The sequence below is a fragment of the Triticum urartu genome, chromosome 6, assembly GCF_003073215.2.
Source record: "Triticum urartu cultivar G1812 chromosome 6, Tu2.1, whole genome shotgun sequence".
Lineage (NCBI taxonomy): Eukaryota > Viridiplantae > Streptophyta > Magnoliopsida > Poales > Poaceae > Triticum > Triticum urartu.
This window is the reverse complement of record NC_053027.1, coordinates 14,230,281-14,242,005: the sequence shown is the minus strand read 5'-3', so window position 1 is coordinate 14,242,005 and position 11,725 is coordinate 14,230,281. Positions and strand designations below refer to the sequence as shown.

The following is an 11,725-nucleotide window of genomic DNA, read 5'->3' as shown; positions in this document are numbered from 1 at the left end:
ATTTTGATGTACCGAAGGTTGTTCGGAGTCCCGGATGTGATCACGGACATGACGAGGAGTCTCGAAATGGTCGAGACATAAAGATTGATATATTGGAAGCCTATGTTTGGATATCGGAAGTGTTCCGGGTGAAATCGGGATTTTACCGGAGTACCGGGAGGTTACCGGAACCCCCCGGGAGCTATATGGGCCTTAGTGGGCTTTAGTGGAAAGGAGAAAGGAGCAGCCCAAGGTGGCCGCGCGCCTCCCCCCTCCCCTAGTCCTATTAGGACTAGGAGAGGTGGCCGGCCCCCTCTCTCTCTTCCCCCCCAAGGAGTCCTATTCCAACTAGGATTGGGGGGGGGGGGAATCCTACTCCCAGAGGGAGTAGGACTCTCCTAGCGCACCACCCTTGGCCGGCCAGCCTCCCCCCTCTACTCCTTTATATACTGAGGCAGAGGCACCCTAGAAACACACAAGTTGATCCACGTGATCTATTCCTTAGCCATGTGCGGTGCCCCCAGCCACCATAGTCCACGATATTACTATAGCGGAGTTTAGGCGAAGCGCTGCTGTTGTGGTACATCAAGATCGTCACCACGCCGTCGTGCTGACGGAACTCTTCCCCGACACTTTGCTGGATCGGAGTCCGGGGATCGTCATCGAGCTGAACGTGTGCTCGAACTCGGAGGTGCCGTAGTTTCGGTGCTTGATCGGTTGGATCGTGAAGACGTACGACTACTTCCTCTACGCTGTGTCAACGCTTCCGCAGTCGGTCTGCGTGGGTACGTAGACAACACTCTCCCCTCTCGTTGCTATGCATCACCATGATCTTGCGTGTGCGTAGGAAAATTTTGAAATTACTACGAAACCCAACAGTGTTAAGCACTCCTATTGAAGAAGCTTGGTGGGTGTACATGTGTAAGGGCTATGTGTCGCCTATCTTGGGACGAGCTACCATCTCATCTCTAGCGTTATCCCCAAGGAGCAGCCCAATGTAGCTTTCCCAGATCGATTTATAAAAGTGACAGGTTCTGACCGGTTTTACAAGCTTCCACGCGTATTTTGTTCTTCTTTTATTTTTGTTTGTTTCCCGTATTGCTTTTCATTTTTTTCTTTTTTATTTGATTTTCTTTCCATTTTCAAATAATGTTGAATTTTTTAATACATGGTGTACATTGTTCTTATACACGGCGACCACTTTTCGATACACGCTGAATATTTCACAAATACATGATGAATGTTTTTCTAATAAATGCAAAAGGTTTTTCCAAGTACACCTTGAACATTTTTGGAGTACATGTTGAACATTTTTTTATACATGTTAAACAGTTTTCAGAAATGCCATAGGTAGTTTTTATAAACGTGCAAAACATTTGTTTTTTAGAATTTAAAAAAAATATCTAGGGCATTTGTGAATGGTACCAAATGTTTTTAAAATTATGTGAATCTGTTTTTTGCATTGTACAGTTTTTTTTAGAAAATGTGAATATATGTTTGCAATATGTGATTATTTTCTAAAGGTCATAAACATGTTTTTGAATGTTATATAGACATTTTTTAAATTGTGTGAACACATTTTTTACACAGCATGAATATTTTCCTAAATGCACGCTAAACATTTGATTGAAACACAAGTAAATTAGTTTCAAATACATTTGCATTTGAAATATTTTCAAATAGGAAAAGAAAGAACGACTGTCAGAAAAAATAGACGGACGGAGAAGAAGTTGTGTCAAAACAAACAAAGAAGCAAATTCAATCGGCCCACTACGGTGAAGCGTCAAGCAAGAGACCCTTTTCACCAGTATTTGCAAATCTTCACACGAAGGATTCACGGGTTTTTCTTTGAGGTATTCCTATTGGTCTTCTAGCATGATTTTGTTTGGTTTTCTCTGGTTTCTTTTCTTTTCTTATACTTTTTCATTTTCACTTTTTTCTTGTTGTTTGCCTTTTTTATTTTTCTTTATTTTATTTATCAAATGCATGAAAAAAATTCAAATTTGAAACCTATTGAAACTCTGAATTTTTTTAACAAATTCATGAACATTTCCCAAATTTCATGAACTTATTTTTGAATTTGGTGATATTTTTACAAATTCATGAACTTTTTCCATTCCCAATTTTTTTAAGAAAACCATGATTTTTTCTAAATTATTAAAATTTTCAAAAAAAATCAAAAATGTGTTAACAACATAAACCAAAAACATGAGGACTCCCTCATGGGACCAAGCGGCCTATAAATACCAACCCTTTATAAGCTTCCAACATATTAAGTTATTGCAAAATGCCATCATGTACCCGCCCAGCCATCTACTTCCTCATTCCAAACCTAAATGCAAATCGTAGCGTCGCCTTGGGTGATCGCTACCTTCACTACCCGCAGGATCTCTGATACCTCATACCCTGCTTAGTCAACTCCTACATGCGAAATCTGAACCTGAGTGTTAGCCTCGGAGCCGCCTTGAGCCGCCTGCAGGATCGCCAATCTCCCATGGACAGCTCAGGCAACTCCATCCATACTCTGAACCTAAACACAAACCTGAACCTGAGCGCCAACCCCGGCGCCGCCTCGCACGACCACTACCTTCGGAACGTGCAGGATATTCGTCATCCCATGCCTCACCCAGCAATATCGTCTGCCATGCCAAACCAGTGCGACAACCCTCGCACTGCCTCAGGTGCCAAACCCGAACATAATAAAGGTATTTATGTGTGACAGGGAAGTTTTTTAATCTGAGACTTTTATGGTAGGCTTTTTTGTTGTTCAATTGTGTGATCATGCTATATGATGATTGATGATTTTACATCTTCATCAAAATGAATGTTGTGTCAGTTGAGCTTTCAATGGCAAGTTTAGAGTTTGACAGATTTCTTAACTGGTTCATTATTACAAGAGCAATGAACGGGAGGCGGAACAATTCTAATGATGTTGTTCACATTTGTTGTAAGTGCATCTAGTGCCCCTTAGTGATTATGGTGTATTGAAGACTTATAGGTTAAGGGACTAATGCGTTTGTGAGTGTACATAGGTCTATAATTCTATGAGGATTTTAATGTTTACAGAGAAAATTGACCCCTAAAAATGAAGTTCTTCGACTGAAGACTTTGTATTTCTGAAGACTTTCTGAAGACTTTGAAAGTGAAGAAATTGGTGTGACCTTGAAGACTTGGTATTCATTCGAGGAACATGAAGCGTGAAGACTTTTGTTTTCGTAGTTTCATTTTCTCTTTCTTGAGTCATAGGAAACACCGTACTGTTAAAGGGGGTCAAGGAAATACTAAGAAAAAATTTCCATGTGATGCTCAGCTCAAAATCCTACACCTACCAATCCCTTCGAGTGAAGCCATTGGAAATCTCATACAGTCCAGTCATATTCTTCAGTGACAGAGACGAAGTTCTTCTGGTCTCTGAGGAATTTGTTCTGACTGAGGAGTTAGGAATTCGCGAGTGCGGATTGCCTACACAGTGAGGAACATGATAGCCCTGAGGATTTTGCTACTCAAAATTCTGATTGTTGCTGTGCTATGCGCCAGCTGTCCCAAAATATCTATCCACCTAACGATCATATCATTGAAGGGCATTTATGTCTTATCATGTTGGGCTGCTCCCTAGGCTATAAATAGCCGCCCCCTACAACCACTAGCTGGTTGGCTACTCCGAGAGAAACTGACACTTGTCATTTAAGAGCAACCCATCCTCCGAGGACTTTGAACGAAAATCATCAAGTGAGGAAAAACCCAAACCCAAACACCTACAAAGCCCAAGTGATTGAGCATCACTAAAGAGATTGATCCTGCGTGGATCCGACGCTTGTTACCTTTGAAGACTGTGCTTCTTCCAGACGGTTAGGCGTTATGGTCTAGAGCATCCAAGAGGAATTGTGGATCGCCGAGTGACCAAGTTTGTGAAGGTTTGGAAGTCACCTGAAGACTTACCACGAGTGATTGGACAAGGTCTGTGTGACCTTAGTTCAAGGAGAATACAGTGAGGACCGGGTGTCCTGAGCTGCGTGTTCAGGACTGGGTGTCCGGGACTGTGTGTCCTCGAGTTTAAATACTCAGCCGCTCCAACCAGATTTACAACTGAGACATCAGTTGGAACTGGTCTACCAAATCATTGTCTTCACCAAGCTTACTGGTTCTATTCCCTCAACTCTTTCATTTCCTCGTAACTGTGTTGTGTGTTTGTTCATATCTGTGTTTGAAGATTTTGACTGAAGACATTCTCAATTTCCTTAGTTCAATTTCTTCAGTCTGTTTGTCTTCATCCTGTGTTATCCTGTGCTTACGCTTCTTGTACTCTATGCATGTCTTCATTTCATCATGATGACTATGCTTGCATTCTGTTATGTTTACTTTTGAGTATTTATTCCGTTGCTAGTAGTTCTTCGCTAAGGAATTTCCTCACCGGCAAATTCCTTAGTGAAGAATTCCATAAAAATCGCCTATTCACCCCCCGCTAGTCGATATAATGCACTTTCAATTGGTATCAGAGCAAGGTACTCCCTTGTTCTGTGTGATTTTGGTTTAACCGCCTGGAGTTTTAGTTATGTCGACCGCAGATATGAAGAAAGTGACATCCCCCATCTTTGACGGTCATGAGTATCCCAAGTGGAAGGCCATGATGAAGAAGCGCCTCATGGCGATGAACAGCGAGCTGTGGACCGTCACTGAGATTGGTCTGACTGCAAGATGGCGGAAGCAGATGACATTCGCAAGTACACTCTTCTCAACCTCAAGGCGAATGACGTCATCTGCTCCTATCTGTCTCAAAATCAATTCAGGAATATCATGCATCTCGATCATGCGAAGCTTATCTGGGACCATCTCTCTGAGGTCTATGAAGGTCATCGAACCCGCCATGATCCTTGGTTTGAGGACTTCAAGGAATCTCTCAAAGCGATGACATTCAAACCAAAATCATAATCTTCTACATCATGCCTTATGGCAAAAGATGCTGAGGTAACTGAATGCTACCTATCCGAGTCTAGTGATGATGAATCTGGTGATGAATTTGGACCCATCTATGTCAAACTTGCTTCCCTTGCCACTAAACAACAAAGAACTTTGGAAAAAGTTCATTACATGCTAAATAAGAGCGATGATATGTTGGGTGAAGAAATGGATCAGTCAAAAGCTTTGGCTGAAATCTTCAGAGACTTCATACTAAGTATGACACCCTTCAAGATCATCATAACACTCTCTTATCTGATCATGAGAAGCTTTCTTATGAATTTCTTCAAAGAAAGCAAGACCTTGAGAAGCTAAGAGTGAGTTATGAAGATCTTCAGAAGGAGCGCGATTCATTACTTGCTCAATAAATCAGCGCTTCTCAGGAAGAATTTGATCCTTCTTGTTTGAAATGCATAGAACGTGAATCTGCTAATTCTTCACTTGAATGTTCAAATGCTGCTAATGTTTCAAATTCTTCACATGCCTCTGCTATCACTAATTCCTCATCTGAGGACACTGCTAGTATCACTGATGCTGCAGGGCTGAAGGAATTGTACATGACAGGCATGTACAAAAGCCTCAAAGGGCATCAGACTCTTTGTGATGTGCTTAAAAAGCAGATCCTCAATAGGAACCCTAGGAAAGAGGGTATTGCCTTTGAGAGGAAACTCAATGCTGATGGTACATATTGGAAGCCTGAGCAGTACCCCAAAACTACATGGGTTGCTGCAAAGGGACCTCCAGTTGATCCATCTAACTTATCTGGATTTGCATGTGAATCTCCTCGTTCTGATGATGAGTCATTTGACTCCAACTATAAACTGTTCAAAAATCAGAATGGTGAAGTATTTGCTAGATATGTTGGCACTAACTACAGGAACGGTCCTCCTATGAAGAAAATCTGGGTTCCCAAAAGATGTCTTGAAAATCTTCAGGTGAATGTCATCATGACGCCACCTGTGAAGAATAGGAACGCCAGATCAAATTCTTCATATGGACCAAATTCTTCATATGGATCCAAGTCCTCATACGGACCAAACTCCTCACATGGATCATATTCCTCAAAAGGATCAAAGTCCTCATATGAACATCATGGTGCTAACCCGTCTGTTTCGCAGGGAAGATCTAAGGATTATGGATATGTGCATTTCACGGGGGTGTCCGTCATGCCGGCGCAGTTCCCGGGCCTGCACACCCTCGGCATGTCCTTCGCCCGCGCCAACCTCTCTGCGGCCGGCGGCGTCAACCCGCCCACTACCACCCCCGCGCCACCGAGACGGCGCTCGTCCTCGCCGGCCGCGTCTACGCCGGCTTCGTCGACACGGGGGCCGCCTCTTCGCCAAGTTCCTCGTGGAGGGGGAGGTCATGGTGTTCCCCCGCGGCATGGTGCACTTCCAGCTCAACGTCGGCGACCAGCCCGCCACCGTCTACGGCACCTTCAACAGCGAGAACCCCGGGATCGTGCGCATCCCCGCCACCGTCTTCGGCTCCAGGATCAAGGATGCCGTCCTCGAAAGGGCCTTCGGCCTCACCGTGGAAGAACTCCGGCGGATCGAGAAGAGGTTCGGCGTGCCCAACAAGGCCGAGCTGGAGGACTAGTTTACTAGTAGTACTTCGTTCCTTGCTGGTTGGCCATGGCGGCCGGCCGTGGCCGCATGTGCATGATTAGTTGACAGGTGTAGACTTGTTGGTTGGGAGTATGGGCAATACTTATTTCTTTTCCATTTCATTAATATACTTGTTGATTTATAGTGGTGGTTGGCAAGGCTGATCCGTGTAATGATGCGAGAAAGTGTATAAGGCATAGTATAAATGAGTAGACAAATCTTGAAGCGAGTATATATATGACACCAAACAAATAATTAATGTTCATGTCACTCTAGCTAACACTTACTTCATCCGTGTCTTCCCTTGAGTCTTGAGAGGATGGAGGGTCGTAAGAACTCTCTCGTCTCCTCTGGCGACAGACGCACTTAGGGCTAGGCTCCATCTGGTGGAGTTGACCAAATCAAATCTCCACCCTGGTGTGTCTCCCGTGCAAGATCCGCTTTTCCAATCCCGAATCCAACTACTCCGCTCCCTGATTTCATTCACTGGCTGCGGTTCGGGTTGACAAAGGGGCAAAAATCGGTTTTGCCACCCGCCCTTGGCTGTGCGTCGGTGCTTGATTTTGGGGAAGCACAGATGGTGGGATCCGGAAGCGGCGGCATGGAGGCTGCAAAGGGGAACGAAGCAAGTGCGGACCAGACAGTGGTGTTGGCGGATCTGAAGGAGAAGGAGAAGAGATGCCTGTAGATGGGGCGGCTGTGGAAGAGGACATGGCAGAGCTGCTGAAGCGCCTCAATCTCACTTCTGAAGAAGCAGAGGCTGTCATATTGGAAGATGAAAATGAAGAAGACTTGGTAAGCCTGAAATGGGCACTCATTGGCAAGGTATTATCTCCAATATTTTGAATATTCAAACAATCATGTCTGCTTTAAGGCCAGCATGGGGTAATCCAAAGGGATTGACTGCAAAACCAGTAGCAGACAACACTTTCATTGTAGAATTTGCTTCCCAATCAGACAAAGAAAGAGTTAAAGATGGGGGGCCGTGGACAGTAGGGAAACATGCTGTTTTGCTTAACGAATTTGATCAGACTCTAAAGCCATCAGAGGTGACATTTGACAGAGTCATGCTATTGAAGGAAATATGCCCTAGAGGCAATAATAAAGTTATTATTTATTTCCTTATATCATGATAAATGTTTATTATTCATGCTAGAATTGTATTAACCGGAAACATAATACATGTGTGAATACATAGACAAACAGAGTGTCACTAGTATGCCTCTACTTGACTAGCTCGTTAATCAAAGATGGTTATGTTTCCTAACCATGGACAACGAGTTGTTATTTGATTAACGGGATCACATCATTAGTTGAATGATCTGATTGACATGACCCATTCCATTAGCTTAGCACCCGATCGTTTAGTATGTTGCTATTGCTTTCTTCATGACTTATACATGTTCCTATGACTATGAGATTATGCAACTCCCGTTTGCCGGAGGAACACTTTGTGTGCTACCAAACGTCACAACGTAACTGGGTGATTATAAAGGATCTCTATAGGTGTCTCCAAAGGTACATGTTGGGTTGGCGTATTTCGAGATTAGGATTTGTCACTCCGAATGTCGGAGAGGTATCTCTGGGCCCTCTCGGTAATGCACATCACATGAGCCTTGCAAGCATTGCAACTAATGTGTTAGTTGTGAGATGATGTATTACGGAACGAGTAAAGAGACTTGCCGGTAACGATATTGAACTACGTATTGGATACCGACGATCGAATCTCGGGCAAGTAACATACCGATGACAAAGGGAACAACGTATGTAGTTATGCGGTCTGACCGATAAAGATCTTCGTAGAATATGTAGGAGCCAATATGGGTATCCAGGTCCCGCTATTGGTTATTGACCAGAGACGTGTCTCGGTCATGTCTACATTGTTCTCGAACCGTAGGGTCCGCACGCTTAAAGTTACGATGACAGTTTCATTATGAGTTTATGTATTTTGATGTACCGAAGGTTGTTCGGAGTCCCGGATGTGATCACGGACATGACGAGGAGTCTCGAAATGGTCGAGACATAAAGATCGATATATTGGGAAGCCTATATTTGGACATCGGAATCGTTCCGGGTGAAATCGGCATTTTACCGGAGTACCGGGGGTTACCGGAACCCCCCGGGGGGTTATTGGGCCTACATGGGCCTTGAGGGAGAAGAGAGAAGGAGGCAGGAGGTGGCCGCGCGCCCCTCCCCTTCCTAGTCCGAATAGGACAAGGGAAGGGGGGCGCCCCCCCTTTCCTTCCTCCTCTTCCTCCTCTTTCCCCCCTTCTCCTTCTCCAACTAGGAAAGAAGGGAGTCCTACTCCCGGTGGGAGTAGGACTCCCCCCTGGCGCGCCCCTCCTTGGCCGGCCGCCCCCTCCCCTTGGCTCCTTTATATACGGGGGCAGGGGGGCACCCTAGAACACACAAGTTGATCTTCGTGATCGTTCCTTAGCCGTGTGCAGTGCCCCCCTCCACGATATTACACCTCGATCATATTGTAGCGGTGCTTAGGCGAAGCCCTGCGACGGTTAAACATCAAGATCGTCACCACGCCGTCGTGCTAACGAAACTCCTCCCCGAAGCTTTGCTGGATCGGAGCCCGGGGTGCGTAATCGAGTTGTACGTGTGTCAAGAACTCGGAGGTGCCGGAGTAATGGTGCTTGGATCGGTTGGACCGGGAAGACGTACGACTACTTCCTCTACGTTGCGTCAACGCTTCCGCTTCGGTCTACGAGGGTACGTAGACAACACTCTCCCCTCTCGTTGCTATGCATCACCATGATCTTGCGTGTGCGTATGATTTTTTTTTTGAAATTACTACGTTCCCCAACAGTGGCATCCGAGCCTAGGTTTTATGGTTTGATGTTATATGCACGAGTAGAACACAAGTGAGTTGTGGGCGATATAAGTCATACTGCCTGCCAGCATGTCATACTTTGGTTCGGCGGTATTGTTGGATGAAGCGGCCCGGACCGACATTACGCGTACGCTTACGCGAGACTGGTTCTACCGCCGTGCTTTGCACACAGGTGGCTGGCGGGTGTCAGTTTCTCCAACTTTAGTTGAACCGAGTGTGGCTACGCCCGGTCCTTGCGAAGGTTAAAACGGCATCATCTTGACAAACTATCGTTGTGGTTTTGATGCGTAGGTAAGATTGGTTCTTGCTTAAGCCCGTAGCAGCCACGTAAAACTTACAACAAACAAAGTAGAGGACGTCTAACTTGTTTTTGCCAGGCATGTTGTGATGTGATATGGTCAAGACATGATGCTAAATTTTATTGTATGAGATGATCATGTTCTGTAACTGAGTTATCGGCAACTGGCAGGAGCCATATGGTTGTCGCTTTATTGTATGCAATGCAATCGCCCTGTAATGCTTTACTTTATCACTAAGCGGTAGCGATAGTCGTAGAAGCATAAGATTGGCGAGACAACAACGATGCTACGATGGAGATCAAGGTGTCGCGCTGGTGACGATGGTGATCATGACGGTGCTTCGGAGATGGAGATCACAAGCACAAGATGATGATGGCCATATCATATCACTTATATTGATTGCATGTGATGTTTATCTTTTATGCATCTTATCTTGCTTTGATTGACGGTAGCATTATAAGATGATCTCTCACTAAATTATCAAGAAGTGTTCTCCCTGAGTATGCACCGTTGCCAAAGTTCGTCATGCCCAGACACCACGTGATGATCGGGTGTGATAAGCTCTACGTCCATCTACAACGGGTGCAAGCCAGTTTTGCACACGCAGAATACTCAAGTTAAACTTGACGAGCCTAGCATATGCAGATATGGCCTCGGAACACGGAGACCGAAAGGTCGAGCGTGAATCATATAGTAGATATGATCAACATAATGATGTTCACCATTGAAAACTAATCCATTTCACGTGATGGTCGGTTATGGTTTAGTTGATTTGGATCACGTGATCACTTAGAGGATTAGAGGGATGTCTATCTAAGTGGGAGTTCTTAAGTAATATGATTAATTGAACTTAAATTTATCATGAACTTAGTCCTGGTAGTATTTTGCAAATCATGTTGTAGATCAATAGCTCGCGTTGTTGCTTCCCTGTGTTTATTTTGATATGTTCCTAGAGAAAATTGTGTTGAAAGATGTTAGTAGCAATGATGCGGATTGGATCCGTGATCTGAGGTTTATCCTCATTGCTGCACAGAAGAATTATGTCCTTGATGCACCGCTAGGTGACAGACCTATTGCAGGAGCAGATGCAGACGTTGTGAATGTTTGGCTAGCTCAATATGATGACTACCTGATAGTTTAGTGCACCATTCTTAACAGCTTAGAATCGGGACTTCAAAGATGTTTTGAACGTCATGGACCATATGAGATGTTCCAGGAGTTGAAGTTAATATTTCAAACAAATACCCGAGTTGAGAGATATGAAGTCTCCAACAAGTTCTATAGCTAAAAGATGGAGGAGAATCGCTCAACTAGTGAGCATGTGCTCAGATTGTCTGGGTACTACAATCACCTGAATCAAGTGGGAGTTAATCTTCCAGATAAAATAGTGATTGACAGAATTCTCTAGTCACCATCACCAAGTTAGTAGAACTTCGTGATGAACTATGATATGCAAGGGATAACGGAAACGATTCCCAAGCTCTTCATAATGCTGAAATCGACGAAGGTACAAATCAAGAAAAACATCAAGTGTTGATGGTTGACAAGACCACTAGTTTCAAGAAAAGGGCAAAGGGAAGAAGGGGAACTTCAAGAAGAACAGCAAGCAAGTTGCTGCTCATGTAAAGAAGCCCAAGTCTGGTCCTAAGCCTGAGACTAAGTGCTTCTACTGCAAAGGGACTGGTCACTGGAAGCAGAACTGCCCCAAGTATTTGGCGGATAAGAAGGATGGCAAAGTGAACAAAAGTATATTTGATATACATGTTATTGATGTGTACTTTACTAGTGTTTATAGAAACCCCTCAGTATTTGATACTGGATCAGTTGCTAAGAGTAGTAACTCGAAACAGGAGTTGCAGAATAAACAGAGACTAGTTAAGGGTGAAGTGACGATGTGTGTTGGAAGTAGTTCCAAGATTGATATGATCATCATCGCACACTCCCCTATACTTTCGGGATTAGTGTTGAACCTAAATAAGTGTTATTTGGTTTTTGCGTTGAGCATGAATATGATTTGATCATGTTTATTGCAATACGGTTAT

At 44.2% G+C, this 11,725-nt stretch overlaps 1 pseudogene; it reads left to right on the top strand.

The window, feature by feature from the left end:
* Positions 1 to 6,534, top strand: part of LOC125516383 — a 41,070-nt pseudogene extending 34,536 nt beyond the window's left edge.
* The last annotated feature ends 5,191 nt before the right edge of the window (positions 6,535 to 11,725 follow it).